This window comes from Pseudopipra pipra, chromosome 14, assembly GCF_036250125.1.
Source record: "Pseudopipra pipra isolate bDixPip1 chromosome 14, bDixPip1.hap1, whole genome shotgun sequence".
In the NCBI taxonomy this organism is placed as follows: domain Eukaryota; kingdom Metazoa; phylum Chordata; class Aves; order Passeriformes; family Pipridae; genus Pseudopipra; species Pseudopipra pipra.
In genome coordinates this window covers 3,505,795-3,518,967 of record NC_087562.1, presented here as the reverse complement: position 1 = coordinate 3,518,967, position 13,173 = coordinate 3,505,795, and the positions used below count along the sequence as shown (strand labels likewise).

General features: G+C 39.9%; 1 protein-coding gene across 2 annotated transcripts in view; it reads right to left on the bottom strand.

The window, feature by feature from the left end:
- Nucleotides 1-13,173, bottom strand: part of WWOX (WW domain containing oxidoreductase) — a 492,462-nt gene that overhangs the window by 192,092 nt on the left and 287,197 nt on the right. The window lies entirely within an intron of this gene.

Below are 13,173 nucleotides of genomic sequence, written 5' to 3'. Positions count from 1 at the left end.
ACAGAATCACAGAATATGCCAAGTTGGAAGGGACCCACGAAGATCATTGAGTCCAACCCTTAGCCCTCTACAGGACCATCCCCAAGAGTCACACCATGTGCCTGAGAGTGTTGTCCAAACACTCTTTGTCAGGCTTGGTGCTGTGACCACTGCCTTGGGGAGCCTGTTCCAATCCCCAACCACCCTCTGGGAGAAGAACCTTTTTCTAATATCCAACATAAATCTCCCCTGACACAACTCCAGGCCATTCCCTGGGGTCCTTGAATTAAGTTTGATACCTAAAGAAATTCAAGAAGAAAAAATTTAAACACTACAATGCAAAGTACTGTACCCTTATATATTGCACACTGAAATACAGATAATTTATTTTGGAGCTTAATATCTCCAACAGAATGACTGGTATGCAGGAGTCAATAAATATCCTTAGCCTGATATTTAAGATGGTAATGTCCTCAACACCTAATAAGAGTTTTATCAAAGAAAAGTATATTAAATTTACGTATTAAAGGAATGTCTCAAAGAGACAAGCAGTTCAGATTTGATCACATTTATTTTATTAGGTAGATCCACAGCTTTGTCCATCTGCGTATTCAGCAGCAGGATTAAGCTAATGCTGTGAATGGAAACCCAATGAGCCCATTGCTTTGTTTCTGTGGAAATGCATGTCTTTTATAGTGATATTCTATTTCTGAGACAATGAGTGGCAGTTTCGAGTGATGAAACCTCATCTTCTGTGGCTGAACTGGTGGATGTGCGGGAAGAGCAGGCTGGGGATGGGGAGCTGTGCAGCCACCAGACACTGCAGCCCTGTGCAGAGACCAAAGCTCTCTGGGGTGTCTCTGTGCACTCAGAAATGCAATGTGGGGATGGAGCTGGAGAGTTTTGCTCAAGGAGAGGTGTGTGTGTGCCCAAGCCTGGCTCCCTCTCACACCCTGACAGCACCGCCCAGGCCTTTACCCTCTGCCCTGCAGGGGAAACACAAAGTGGCTCCGTGCCCACTACAGCAGCCTGAGCTTTCTCTTTAGGCTGACCTCTAGCAAGAGGTATTTAATTTAAAGCAGATATTTCCCAGGTACTGTCAAGGATCCCAAGTCTGAAGTGAGACCTGTGTGAGTGCATGCAAACTGAGAACCGAGCAGTGACGCACGGATCTGTGCCTAGGAGAAAAAACTATCAAATGTAGATTTCCTTCTCAAAGCCTGACAATTGCAAGTAAAACATTTGTGAAAACTATGGATATAGGAAGTTCAGAAACTAATCTCAACTCGATAGACGTTCAGAAACTAGTCTCAACTGGAACAAAAGCAATGGGATTTTGCCTATCTGTAGCCATGCTCTCTTTTTTCCCTGTGCTAAGCATATGTTTGCATTCAAACCCGGGACATTTTTGTCCTAGCTATGTCACAGATTTCAGGAACGGCTTTGCATAAGTCACTTGGCCTTTGTTCAGTTAGAACACTGCAGAAAAAGCCAGCCTACTGCATTTATTTTTCTCTTTCTGCAGCAGGGAAATACAATACTCAGACGAGCATAATAATTTATGTATCAAGCAGATGTGTAAAAGACAAGATCACAACCTTTACATCCAAACCCCGTTCGACTAATACTTCTAACATCCCATCTAACATACTTGCTTCAGTGCAGTGATACATTTGTTTGCAATGATTGTTACATTGCTTTTGATTAATAATTAAAGAAAGATGCCTAACCCAGGAGGAAATCTTAGGGAATGACAGAAACATCCATTTATGATGGCAAGGAGGTAAAGTAGTACAGCAGTCCCAAGAGAGCAGCCACAGCTCAGATGTTACCTCCAATACATGCTGATGCCATCCTGCACTGTCAAATAAAACTGAACAGCACAATAGAGATATGTGACCAAAACTGTCAGCACCAATAGGTACTGCAGAAATTGTATTAGGAAAATGGATGTACTAAGATTCAATTTTTGGATTGTATAAAGGCTTAATTTGGCGACCTTGTAGGTCTTCTGGTAGAACGAGGGAGAGATCCCGCAGTATTTAAAGAAAAAGAAAAGAATAATCCATTTTTTGGCGATGCATATTTATCCCTTTATTTGCAATTCAGGCGACTGAGGGTAAAAACTAGCCTGCACAACCTGATGCCCTTGTTCCAATCATCCCTTCTTCTTGCTCATAATGACCAGGATCACTGCTTGGGATTCCTCTGCCCTCGTATGGGGGCCAGAAAGGGAAATTCTCATTTACAATTTAATGATAATTACATAATAAATCCGTGGGCACAAACCCACATCAAAAAAACTTTACAACTAAGTCCACAGGTGAAATGGATGCAGATGTAGTTTCTATGTGTTATTACTTTGGACATTTAGCATACTTGTGATTCACTTAAGTCATACCTACAGGGTCTGAAGATCTTCCTAGGGAGACTAGAGGTGCCCAGCTTTATCTGTGTGTGGACTAAGGTTACCATCTGCTACTCATGAACAATAAATGTCCTCCAGTTGCTCATCACTGCCTTCCCACCTTTTTCCACCAGCACAGTCCACCAACAGAAAAGTTTGCAATAAAAAAATTACCTAATTCATTGGTTTTTTGGGTGATCACAGACTTTGAAAGCAAGTGCTGCCCCCTTGGCTTGAAGTGCAAGGTTGAGTTCAGCCCCCCAGGAGGGAGCAGGGCAGCAAGGGAGGGGGAATTTGAGAGGGAGAGAGGAATGTATTCACAATCCTGGCTCTAGTCAGTCCACAGCCTTCAAGGGCACTGATGTTACAGCGAACAAAACTTTAAACCTTTCTAAGCACATTCATCACACAGGTAGGCTGTGTTTTCCAATTTGCTGTGATATATGAGCTCGGATTAATCAGCATGCATTGGAAAAAAAAAAAAAAAAACCAACCAAAAATCAACACATCAAAATTATTTCAACCACCTGCACAATATCTCTTGATTGTCAAAATACATCTGCGGGCTGACAAATGGTAACAAGATTTTACATTAGAAAAAACGTGCTGTTGATGGACTTAAATCGTGTTGCCGGTTACGTGCCGCTGTCGCCTTTTTTCACAAGGCCACTTAAGCAACAAAGTGATAATACAGTGCAGAGGAACCAAATTTATCACACTTCACCACAGCCCTCTACACTAACATAACAATACAGTAGGCTCGAGTGCAGCCTCCTTCTGAGTGATCTTTTCATGCTTGCACTGCTCCACTTCTCAGGCAGCTTTTGCCAATGACTTTCAGAGGGGAAAAAAAAAAAGATGCTCCCTCTTCCCCTCCTGTGTTCCACGGACTCTTTCACAAGCACATGTGGTAGCACAGGAAATGCACCAGGGAATTAAAAGTCAACACAGGGCGCTCTGCTAGTTCATACATTGTCTCCAACGAGACTGCAGAGGTGAACCTGAAGGTAGCTTTTTGGCTCTGGGATCAGAATTTCGGTTATTTATTTATTTGCAATGATAGTGATGGAAGACCCAGAGGACGGCTGCTCATTTCCCCTTTCCTACGGTCTGTTGGCTCCAAACAGAGCACAACAGACACACTTTGCCCTCTACAGCAAGCCTGGGTAACACTGATGTGCACAGACCTTTTGAGAGGGGACGGATAGTTTGGAAGCAGCCTTTGAAATACATGGAATGCGCGTCCTATCTGACACGAGACTGAGTCCTCGCTGACTTCTGGAGTTATTACAATTTACAGTGCCACATATTCATCCCCTCTGAGCCCACAAAATGCATTATTACTGGATAGACTTACAGAGGAGAAGGTGCAAATCACAGTAAATTTGTGAAGAGCTGTTACAGCTATAGCCCTAATAACAGTCACGGCTGGTTGTAATTACCTGTACAGGCCAAGGAGAAAGATGGCAGTGAGGAAATAGGAGAGATGACAAGTAAAACTCACAACAGCAGTAAATATCCCATCCTGGTGTTATGCAGAATGGCCAAACAAAAGGCTTGTCAGCATTCGGTCATGCTTCATTTATTTGCTTTTAAAAGTACTGTAAAATTATTTTTAAAACTGCTATGAATGAAAGGACAAAACTTCACGTGTGACTTTTAGCCCAGGAATACGGTTTTGCAAAATGCCCTTAAAACAAACTCCTGGAATGCAGCTGTCCTGGGATCCCTTCTGTTTAGTGATGTTGGCTATGTTGTGTTTCTGAGTGAAAAAACACAAGCCCTCTTGCAACAATGTGTTTTAGAAGGAGGTGGAATAGAGGTCAAATTTAAACAAAAAAAGAATAAAAAAAGCATTAAGAATGCAATTTTGTATTTAGAAGCTTTTGCTTTCCAGCGCAGTTTGCAATTCCGTATGTTTACCTGATTTTTAATATCTTTATAATCAGCAAATTATTAAAATTGGCTACTGTGTAATGCATGTCCTATTCTCCTGAAATATTTATACAAAATCTGCACTTATTTATATGAACAGCACTGAGCCCATATGACAGAACCTGCTTGGTACTTTATAATTCTTTATTGGCTCCTTGGTTATTAATATTTTCATATTCATGGATATTTTCAACCTTTTATAGAATTATGACATTAATAGAGAACTAGATATAAAGTCTGTACATGTAATACTGAAGTTCTGACTTATAATGGGTAAACCCAAAGCATTTCAAAGTCATTCTTATGTGTCTCAATTTTTCTAGCCAACTGCAGCCTATTTATTTAAGTTTATGCAACCTCCCAGGGCCCTGACAATGACTAAGCACAATAGGGACAGTTAAGAAGGGCATAGGTAGAAAATTAACTCTGAATTTGCTTATTTTTGTTGATTGAAGGCAGAACTGTCACCTTATTTTAATGCATTCTTATTCCCTACCTCACAATTCAGATAGAATGAAGATATAATAACGTGATAATCGAGTGCCTTCACAGAGCCCACCAGTGCATTACAACTCCAACATGCAGAATGCAAACATCTGCTGGCATCATTAAACCATTTCTATACTCTACATACCCAGACTTGACCCTGTGACCATTTCTACCATTAGATTTGAATGACCTCAGCAAAAGAGCTGAAAGGCCAGAGTATTAATTCACAGAACCACAAGCTCAATTTAAGATTTAATTTGAGATAACTAAGAGCAGCTGAAGGTGTATTCAAACTTATAAGTGTGGAATAAAAGATCTTACCCTGTTTTTCAAGTTAAATATAAATTCAATTATTTTTAACAGATTTATTCACAACTTTACAAACAAGGCCAGGGTTCTTTTAGCATACCTCCAGCTTAATATCTGGCAATATGATGCTTCTGTTTAGCAATTTTTTTTATAATTTATGAATTTCTTTCCTACAGGGATTTTTCTGCATTCTGATTATATCCCTAAGGGGAAAAATGCTTCATTTATGAGCTATTCCCCCCACACAGCTTTGAAACGCTCACTTTTATTCCAACTTAAATTAGCTAAAAGCCTGTTTGTTCAATCAAGATGCTTTTACATCTAAAAATCTTAACGTGACAATTAAAATATCTGAAAAGTCTTCTATACAGTGCATAAGAAATCACACGGTGTTGAAGATCTGTCTTCATCTGGCTCTTTGACTGGTTTTACAGTGCAGGCTTGCACAGACACGTTGTGCAGGTACAAACACACACATTTATTACCAGGTCCACAAAACTTTACAAATGAGGGAGACTCAGAGAGGCACAGTCTGAGTTCAGAGCTGTGTGCCAGGACCTGTCAGTGCAGCTTCGTGTCACCCGCTCCCTGACCCTGACACACCTCCTGAAGATCCATCCCGATATCCTAATCCTAAATCTGTTCCATTCATCCGCCTTTTTTTTTTTTTTTTCAGGTTTAAATTACCCTGCTCATTACATCAGCTCTCCCTGGTGCTGGGAAATCGTGGAGCAGAGATTACACAGGGATCAGCTCACTGGGCTGGGTGTGGGTTGAGCACATCAGTCACCACTGCAGGAGTCACGGGTGACATTATGGGGCTCGTTCCCATCGTGGCAGGGCACTGCTCTGGGGAAAAGGCAAGGAGTCAGGCACACAATGACACACCTCCCCAGCTAAGAGATCACTCCCAGCTTGACTGGACAGACACAAACACCTTCCACCTGAAAACCTGGTTCAGCTGAGAAGCTCTGACTGGACTTTGCCACTGCACAGCACTGCAAGATTAAGACTTCATCTTTCACTGCCTTGCCACCTGCCTGTCATCCCTGAGTTCACTACAGGAAAACGTTATATAAACTCCTGGATCACATATTTACTCGTTTCATAACTACACTGCCCGCAAAATTAATTTTATGTCTTATTTTAAAATCACTGTTGTTAAGGCAACCATTTTGTGGATGAGCAACTACACAGCCCAGTGAGCCTTACTTACAGGTGATTTTAGTCTAGGACAGAACAGAATAGAGTGCAATGTACATCAGGAGAGTTGAAATCACCTATGGAAAACCAGGCATTATGCTGGAGTGAGAGGGAACCCTCACAAAATTACAATGACTTATTAGTTCTGCGGGAAAACATTTTCTGAATGATTAGGACTAGCAAAAATACAGTCAAAATACCAACTGCCCAGTGTTGCTAAGGTGAGTTTAACATAGGTCTGTTGAACACAAACAGTGCACAGATTTTTCAGACAAAGAGCATCCCCTTGTCTGAACCCCATAATGAAGATGTAAGGGGTCAGGCACACTGCTCACTTACCTGAGGGGGAAAGAAAAACAGGTATGCAGATCCATTTAGCACAATATCATATGTAGCATATCCCACTTTTTCTTTTCCCTTGTCTTCTCCCTTACACCCCTCCCTTTCTTTTGAAGAAAAACATTTATCACTTTGCTCCTAGGTGCAAAAAGTGACTATGGCTAGGTAGGGCAGGTTAAAATTTTCTTTGACTCCTCAGCACATTTGTCATGCAGGCTGTCTGCCTGCCGAGGAAACCTTTTCACCTCGGGCTTATTGTGAAGACATACCCCATGAGAAAGGAATAAGGTGAAAAATGATGATGTCACTAGGTTGTTGCAAGGTTAGCACACCCTTAAATGGAGTAATGGTAAACGAAGCAGCTGCTCGGCTCCCTACATATAAGACATTCATCCTCCCATCCTATAAAAGTGCAGGACTCAGTGAGGACTGAGCACGAACTACTTGTTGACATAATTAGTGCTGGCTCAAGGGATCTTTTTACTAGCCAAGTTGGCTGTATTTTGCAAGCTTTCATTGGCAAAATTCAAGTAAACTTCAGCCAAGTTCTGTATCTATTTTGTTTTGTGTCTTATGTGTTTCCCAACTTGGAAAAAAAGAGCCAAAATATTCTGGTAGCTTTTCAGTTTTGTGGTAGTTGGTATTTTAAGATGATATTGGCTTTTAAAATATACAAAGGTTTTTGGTGGAATGTAACACCCTAGAAGGAGATAGAGATAATAAACTCACGAGAAAAAAATATAGGAATAAGATTAATTAATGAGTCTTGGCTTGCTGCTATCTCAACAGCAGACTTTCTGCATAGAGCACAAGGCTGTTGTCCCCTGAGTCTTCCTCTATCCAGACAGAGACGAAATTATCCCATACAAAAGCAACAAATATAAAGAAACCATTTTTATATCATTTCTTTTCTTCTTTAGTTTCATTAAATGTCGAAAAAAATTGTAACCAATTTGACTTCTGCAGTTTCATGTAATTGTGTTTGGATCGTGGGACAATGAATGTTTATTTGCCTTCTGTGCAAAGTTTGTTGTAGTTTGCCAGATTTCTGCAGCCCAGAACTTTAAGATGCTCATAGAAAATAATTTGTGCAAGAAGGGCTTTTTTTTTTTTTTTTCTCCATTTCTTCACATTACTTCGAGTCTGCTCTACTTTGCAAACAGTTCCTAAATGTCTCGGTAAGCAAAATTAGATAATGTAGTTTCATAGTGCAATTTTAATTTAAAGGGACGGAAATCAGTTAGCTGTGCAATTATGCTAACTGTAATGCACATTCTGTTACATTGCTTGGTGGCAATAATCCACCCTTGGGTCATATTCAATTGTTTCCCTTTTATCAGTGACATAATGGGGGATCCTATTCCACACAGTAGTTAATAATGGTTTTACTAAAACATGCTTACAAGTGTTGCAAATATTAACACATTCCAAGCAGGAGAGAAAAGGCCAGTTTTTAACCAAAAATTATTTTTTTCTTTTCTATTTTTAACTGGGTAAACATTTTCATGCTGCATATAAAACACAGCTGAAACACAGGAAAAAAACCTTCAAAGTGAAAATCTTTCTAAACAGCCCAGTTTTGCTCCCGCTTTTCCGGTGTTATTTTGAAAATGGCAACGTTAATGACTTTCTTTGTTAGACCTCGTTTTCTGCTTTCTTATCCCTGCCACAGATCTGCCCCCAAACGCTGCTGAAAAGACGCCTTCTCACTGACTGACACAAACCCTGACTCAAGCCCAGGACGGACCAAAACACTGCAGAGTTAAAGCAAACCAGCAGGAAAAAAACCCACTTAATGTAGGGACAGGAATCTTTGTACAGCTTCAGGTACAATGCATACGTTAATTATGTATTTGTGCATGTGTTACATATGTATTTCCCTATGCAAAATATTGTATATATATATGTAACTGTGTACATATATTCAAAATTTGTGTGAGAAAAGACCAGATTTTAATGGTATATCAACACTAAGCTCTTTCATAAAATGTGTGCTTTAGCATCTGCCTCGTGATTAGTAACAGGCAAATACATCTTAAGTGTTTTTCTGTTTAATGACCAAAACTCTTTTGAAAATAGTCATTTTGATATCATACTCAACCAAAACTCTCATGATTTCTGTATTGGGTTTGTCTCATGCGTTGCAACTGTGAAAATTAAGCAGATGCAGAACTCATGCTGCTGTTACAAAACCCTAGTAAATTATATCATTTTTTTTTTGGTTTATGTGCCATCAGTAACACCAAAACATTGACTTCTACACTAGAAATAATGCATTATTTTCATAAAGGTCTGTAGATTTTCCACCTCCCACCAAGAATACTAGGCACTGACCAAACATAACATGCATTCATACTGTCTGATAAGAGAATCACCCAATAAAAATTATATGATAACATTAATGCAGTCATTAACAGCAGACCTTTCTTCTACTAAGACAACAGAACTAAGCATGTGGCCTATCTCAGGGAGAACAGCAAATAGTCACATTCTTGAGATAGCATGCAATTTTCTGGCTTGTTTAATAAACTCTGAACTGCATTTCAGGCAGGAGAAGACAAATGTCCAAGAGAAGAATGCGTGCATTCACTTTCACTGAAATTTCTTTCTAAGTAACAAGAAAAATAAATAAAATACCGTACATTGAAATAAGTCAAATTAAGAAGTTGTTAAATCGAATCAACACTGATTGCCTGAGGACTCTGTCCATCCCAGCAAGCAGTCCTTGGAAGTATTATTTAAACTAAGTGATGTACAGGTCACAGAGACCAAACAGATTCCAGCAGGAGGTAAATCCCACAGGTTTTTTACCTATATCCCACATGACTATATGTGGCATCACATTTGGTGTTCCCTATCCAGAAAAGGAGGCCATTTTTAAAAAAATCCTCTTGAGAGGTAAAGGTTGCTTTTATTTTCCTGAGGTTGATGAAGTCTTTTGGGATTCTCATAGATTCATGTACATTAATTGCATTGACATAAATACAGATTATATTTTTCATGTTTGCCTTGCTCTGTTTCTTATATTGCTCTGTGCAACAGTAAAACTCTGCTCCCCTCCTGCACCATCACCCTCAAACATCTGCAGAAAAGCACAGCTGGCTCTAATACAGTCACCATGACCTGCAGGGAAACCAGGACCTGCCAGAGGGTTTGCAAATCTAAGGAGGATTTGTAGGGAAACCCGGAAGAATAACATAGATGGGTTATGGTGAATTCACATAAAAGCCTATTTTTATTTAAAATAGTTTGGGATGACCAACGTGGTAAATCTCAATCTTAAGAAACTCACCCATCTGCCTCTTCATCACTTGGGAGACTGAGTTACAGATTAATTAGCTGCACTTTATGCTAAGTAGACTATAATAAATGAATACTTTTTATACAGATTCAACTGAAGAACTAAATAAAACCTTTTTCATTAATTGTTCACTAATTTTGCCTCATCTTATCTCCACTGTGTTAAGTACTGCTGCATCCTTCAGATTATTTCTTTTAAAAATAAATCACAGAATAATTTTGCAGGGGGAAAATGGTATGAATGCTGATAAATGGCTGAGAGTAATATGATTTGTGTCATTATTAGAAGATGTATGCTCACTATCACAAGAGCTTTCATGACAGAGAAGGTATTGAAATTCAAAAATGTTTAATAAAATGTAAACCTTATAATCTTCCAGGTATTTATCCTGCTGCTAATTACTTCCAGGGGGCCTGGCACACATGTAAAAGAGCAATGGATATCAGCAGGGTGCATTTGCTAACTCAAAAAGTTAGAAAGACCACTTTCCCTGGAGATAAATAGCTGTTAAATCTGTCAACTTAAACCTTAATGCTTAACATCTAAAATAATCTCTATTCTCTTTACAGACAGCCAGTATGAAAATTAATGCAGTAGTAATCTGGAAGACAGCAAACAGTAAGATTTTAGGAGATACAAGACCCCAACCAACTCAGCCTGACCAACTGTTTTGGGAGGGTGTTGCCAAAATTGACTGCTTCCCAAATGAACATGTGATTTTCTCAGTGTATCAGAATACTTTTAGCTGAAGTCTCAAGCCATGGAGCTTTGTCTCACTCCACATTTGCAGGGAAATGGTTTGTGTGGATATATTCCTGCACAAATGTGTGCATCCAGAGCTCTGCACACACCTGCAGACGCTCTCCCAAAGGAGCTCACTGCTTCAAACCCATCGTTCAGATCAGTGGCAGCTCAGTGTTGCAGCCTTCAAGGTCATTAGTGCAAATGTGCATTCTTTAAATACACTATTGGATTTCTTCCCAAAATAAGTATTTTTGCCTTGACCAAATGTATCCAGCAACCCTTTTAAACTGTGAGCACTAAGCCCAGAGCTTCTTGTATCAGCGACGACTCAAGAAGGACCAGCAGTAGGTCAGGGCTGAGCCAACCCAGGCTTTGGGATTAGGGACCTCCAGGCCAGGGATGCACACTTTGGGATGCACACGTACATGCACATAGATGGAATGAGCAGTGCTTAGGGGGTCCTGGCAAGGGCTGTTCTCCAAAGGCTGCACTTCAGACCTTTGTAGTAACTAATCCAGACAAATGACCGAGTCAAAAAAAGCAACTAAAGGGGCTGTGCTTGCTGACATTGCACAACTGGCAGGGAGAGTCAAACGTGGAGGAGGCAAAAAAAAAAAAGAGAAGAAACAACAAAACCAAACCAAACCCAAACACAGTGCAAGAGTTTGGGCCTCCTCCCTGACTTAGCTGACGTGACACACAGAATTGAGTTTGACACGTAAAGTAATACACATTAGTAAACAAATACCAGGTAAATCTGATTGATTTACAGCAGAAGGAATTCAAAAAACACGTTGGGATAATGGTAAACTCATCACTTAAAAACAAAAGGTGAAGTGACAGGGAAAAGCAGTGAGAGCCAGCACACAGCACATGTCTTCTGTTCTACGTGCTTATACCCACAGTTGCCTAGAATAGGAATACATGTTCACTGAAGTTAGAACAGGATTATTTAATTCTCTAGCAAAGCCCAGCCAGAATATTGTGTCACCACCTTATAAAATGATATTAATATAGCACTTGAAAAGGTATTAGGAAAAGCAAAGTAGCTGATTCATGGACTAAAAAGTGTGAGCTTATAGGACCTAAGTTCACACAGCTTAGAAAGGAGACATTTAAACAGGAATTTGAAGATCATATATATATATATACACACATATCCACACACATATATAACAGAAACCTTTAAAGTAAAAGAAGCCAGTTGCATTTGCTTTTTTAAGAAAATACATTAGGGACAATAATAAAGGCTAAAGAAGATACACATTTAAAATAAACTGAGACACTCTGGCATAAAGAATATTGAAGAACAAAATATCCTTCCTTAGTCAAATGAAGGCTCACTTTAGCACTTGTCAAGGACAGGGAGAGAGGTAATTTCTAGTGACTGAATCTAGGTCATATGCTCTTTCATGCAAAAGGCAGAAGAAAAAAAATTAGATGGAAATAGTAATTAAGCAAAGCCCAGAAGTGTCCAGTTATGCTGGGAGGAGCTCAGAGAGCTTCTGCACTTCAGGGAAGTTGCAGCTCTCTGAGCTTTGCACCACTGATTAACGCTGGGGGAGGGGGAGAGGAGCCAGACATTTCTTTTCTTCCTCTCATTCTTAGTGCTCTTTCCTTCTGGGACCAAAAGTCTTGACAGGATTTTCCTGGGCACCACCTTGCCTTCACCCAAGCTATGGGACAGACAGAAGGGTACCAAGACAAGCCCAGAAACTCTTCCCTCCCTTTGCCTCCTTCTTGCCAGCACTAGGTACAGCTATAATTTAACCCAAAGTGAGTTCCTATCTGCTAAAATAAAAGAGTGCAACCTTCAAGTGCTCGTTCATTTCTTTTAACCACCACTTTTCAACATTAAGGATTATTAACTTTAATGCCATTGGTGAGAAACTTTATTATGTTTTCAAGAAATTGCTTTAAATCAAAACTGCAGATAAGGCATTTTTCTCCCCTCAGAATTACATGGTTGTGTTGGCAACCAGCAGGAATCCATTTGAGCAATAGAATTACCACCTCCTGGAGGTGAAAAATGGGACAAAAGCAGGAGGAGTGTCTCTTCTTAAAAGTCAAGGGAAAAAGGGCAAAATAGGAAGGAATGGAAGCCCTGGGAATGGGAAAAAAACTAAACAATCTGCTGTTGATATACTTAAGAGAAGTTACCCCAACACAACACAGCAGCAGTCTTGTACAGAGATTTTACAGCAAAGCTGCAGAAATCAGAGACAGAAAAAGTAACTCCCCCCCCTTTTCCATTCTAATCTCAGTCCAAGTTCAATATCAGAGTGAGATTGGGAAATCTCAGTGAAATCAGCAGGGCTGGACTATTTGATGACAGTAAATCGACCCTGTGTTTCAATGGCAAAGAGGCTGGAGCAGCTTTCAGTGCTCACATGCCTACAAAGTTTTTCCTGAATGGGCTGTAACTCTTTAAAGTGAACAGGAAAAAACAAATGAACAGAGATATCCC